This window comes from Myotis lucifugus, unplaced genomic scaffold (assembly GCF_000147115.1).
Source record: "Myotis lucifugus unplaced genomic scaffold, Myoluc2.0 scaffold_2, whole genome shotgun sequence".
NCBI classification, from domain to species: Eukaryota; Metazoa; Chordata; class Mammalia; order Chiroptera; family Vespertilionidae; genus Myotis; species Myotis lucifugus.
In genome coordinates, this window is record NW_005871050.1 from 11874538 (window position 1) to 11878395 (window position 3858).

At 36.1% G+C, this 3858-nt stretch overlaps 1 non-coding gene across 1 annotated transcript; it reads left to right on the plus strand.

Annotated features, from left to right (window-relative positions):
- Positions 1–3515: 3515 nt before the first annotated feature.
- On the plus strand, positions 3516–3641 carry LOC111827257. Its single transcript, XR_002830762.1, has one exon. It is a non-coding gene; the product is annotated as a small nucleolar RNA SNORA25 (small nucleolar RNA).
- Positions 3642–3858: the final 217 nt, after the last annotated feature.

Genomic DNA, 3858 nt, shown 5'->3' on the forward strand with positions numbered 1-3858 from the left:
CAATGTATCATATTAACAGGTCAAATGATAAGACACATGTTCATGTTAATAAATTCCAGCCCTGGCCAATGTGGCTCAGTTGGTTGGGCATCATCCCGTACATGAAAAAGTTGCCTGTTCAATTCCTGTTCAGGGCACATGCCCAGGATACAGCTGATTGATGTTTCGCTCTGACATCAATGTTTCTCTCTATAAATCAGTAAAAGTATTTTTATATAAATAAATAAATTCCAATAAATAATTTAGTAAAACCCTACTACAGTTTTGATAAAATCCTTAGTAAGTTGGAGGAAATATATTATTCATGTGGTGAGTATGTGTGTGTGTGTGGGGGGGGGGGGTGTCTGTGTTGTGTTGTGTTTCACACCTGAACCAGAATCTACTTTAATTGTACAACATTAGAGGAATTACTATGAAAGTAAGGAACAAAACGATTCTAAAAATCACCACCAATATTTAATATTATGAAAATTCTAGATATAGCAAGTAGAAATTGTAGCAAAATAAAAGGTATAAATATTAGAAATTAGAAAGCAGTTCTGAAAGAATCCAAAAAAAGCCAGCTGAAAAATATGTTAGGAAACAATGAAACAATTTAGTAAGACATCCAGTTTTGAAATAATACATGAAGAATCAATACTTTTCTATTTTCATTTATTTACTCATTCAGCAAATATTTCTTGAATGCTTACCATATGCCTGGCATTGTTATGTACATATACAGGAGCTGGAGATACTATGATAACAAAACAAGCAAGCTACGCCCTAATAAGGCTTGTGGTCCCTTGAGAAGGAAAGAGATAATAAACATATAAACTAGTAAATGTATAGTATGTCAGATGGTTGCCAATGCGAAAAGAGAATAGGGAATAAGAATTCCAGAGGAGATAAAATTTTATTATTTTTTCTGAGATATAATTGACATACAACATCATATTAGTTTCAAGTGTAGAGCATAATGATTTGATATGTGTATATTTTGCGAAATGATCACCACAGTAAGTTTAGTTAACAACCATCACCATACAGAGTTACAGATTCTTTTCTTGTGATGTGAACTTTTAAAGTTTAGTCTCTTAGCAACTTTCAAAAATGCAAGTTTGTACCATGCTGGAAGTTTGTACCTTTTGACCCACTTCACCCATTTCACAACCCCCCGCCCCAATCTTTTCTCTGTATCTATGAGGGATGTTTTCTTTAGATTCCACATATAAGTGAAGCCTAATGGTATTTATGTTTCTCTTTTTGACTTATGTCACTTAGCATAATGCCCTCAGGTCCATTCATATTATTGCAAATGGCAGAATTTCCTTCTTTTTATGGCTGAATAATATTTCATTTGTATATATAGACCACGGTTTTGTTTTGGTATTGACAGGAAATTGCATATTTTATTGTCATAGTATGTTTATTTATCTGCTCACCCACTAGAGAGTACATTTACTGACTGATTAAGCAAATACCATATAACAGCACTTTGCTCAGCATTGGGGTTCAATGGTGGACCAAAATACAAACTCAGCCCCAAGACAGTTTATATTTTTAAATTTCATATTTCTACAACTTACAGAAATCTTTATTTTAAAAAAATTGTAGAATGCTAGGTTTACATATTAAATCAAAGCAATCCTTTTCAACACAGTTTCTAAATTCAAATAATTAAGTTAATAAAATAATTTGACCTATGAGGCTAGACTTAAGCAAATACCATATAACAGCACTTTGCTCAGCATTGGGGTTCAATGGTGGACCAAAATACAAACTCAGCCCCAAGACAGTTTATATTTTTAAATTTCATATTTCTACAACTTACAGAAATCTTTATTTTAAAAAAATTGTAGAATGCTAGGTTTACATATTAAATCAAAGCAATCCTTTTCAACACAGTTTCTAAATTCAAATAATTAAGTTAATAAAATAATTTGACCTATGAGGCTAGACTTTTCCCCCAAAGTCGCTATTGTTTCATGGAATTTCCTCCTTTAATTGTTATTCTTTTTCAATTACAGTTTACATTCAATATTATTCTGTGTTAGTTTCTTATGTACAGTAAAGTGGTTAGAAAATCATGTACTTAACAGAGTGGTCCTCTCACTGCTTTAAGTGCCCTCCTAGCTCAATATTGTTGGCTATACTCCCTATGCTGTAATCTATAACTCTGTGACTATTCTGTATCTACCAATTTATACTGCTTATTGACTACTAGAGGCCCAATGCACGGAATTTGTGTACAGGTGGGGTCCCTAGGCCTAGCTGGCAATCAGGGCCAATCAGGTTCCCCGACTCCCCACCTCCTCTTTCCCTCACAGTCCCTGCACTCCACCCTGCTGTTCCCCGCCTCCCCACTTCCCCCCTCCCAACCTCTCCCCCTCCTCTTTCCCTCACCACCTGCATCTGCCACCACCCACCCCCGGTTCTCCATCCAAGCCCAGGGCCCAGCCCTGATTGGGTGATCAGGGCCTGCCAGTCACGGGGAGGGGCCAGGAGGTTGGCCAGCAGGCCCCATCGGTGATCGGGGCTTGCAGGCTGGGGGCAGTTCCTGCATTGAGTGTTTGCCCCATGGTGGTTAGTGCATATTATAGTGACTGGTCGTTCCGGTTGTTCCATCATAACGGTCGCTTAGGCTCTTATATATATATTTTTTGCTCTGTGTATTTTTAATAGGATTTTTTTTTGCCATTGAGTTGTATGAGTTCTCTATGTATTTTGGATATTAAACCTTTACCAGATATATGATTTGCAAATATTTTGTCCCATTCTATAGCCCAGCATTTATTTTTTGAGGATGGTTTGTTGTGCAGAAGCCTTTTAGTTTGATGAAGTCTCATTAACCCTTTTTAAATTGTTATTTTTTGCATATGGCTGTCAAGTTTTCCCTAAGCCATTTATTGAAGAGACTGTCCTTTCCCCATTGTATATTCTTGGCTCCTTTATCATAAATTAATTAAACATATATATGTGGGTTTATTTCTGGCCTATTGATTCTATTCCAAAATAGAATAGGAGATAGGCATTCTAGGGAGCTGAGTATGTAAAGGAAGGAGTGGAGTCAGAGGTCATGGGTGACAACAGCATGCTGAGATATGCAAGAAATGACAAGAATCCCGGACTTTACTCTGGATTAGTTAAAAAACAAGGGAGTGTTCTGAACAGGGGATTTATGCGTTCAAAGGAAATCTGGATGCTGTGTTGATAATATACTTTAGACTTCAGTGGGGAAAAACAGAGAATGAGGCAATCAATAGGTTACTGCAATAACCAAGATTAAAGGCAATCTGCAAACTCATCTTTTTATGTTTATGTGTTATATGACCATGCTATATATGCAAAACTAACCAGTTTTAAAAATCAGTAGAGCTTCTGGTTCAAAATGATAGACACCTCCTTCTAAGGATCTTATAGAAGTGACAGTAATGAATATTTACATTGAATAACTCCATGTTATAAATAAGAAAGAGTCCATTATCAGATCAGATACTTTGATAATGTTCTCAAAAACAGAAAATAGTATTTATAGGTCATTCAAAGAGAGCTTGTGGAACTAAAGCCAAGAGATCTTAATGCTATGACTGAACATTGAAGTTCTCCATAGGATGTAATAGGCAATTAATAGTGCTGTGTTTTACTAAGGAGACATAAGAAAAAAAGAAAATAGATAGGATCACTTTAATAAATAAAGTTGAGCAGAGTCACCACAAGCCTAAGATACAACTAAAAGAATGCTGCCATTTTGATGGGAGCCAGTCTTCATAGAGAATCCCCCCCAAAGTTCCCAAGCTATGCTTTGATATACATCAAGAGCAGGAATTGATTTCTAAAGTGGCAAGCATAGTTGGAGGACTGTCCATAGAGGTGCAT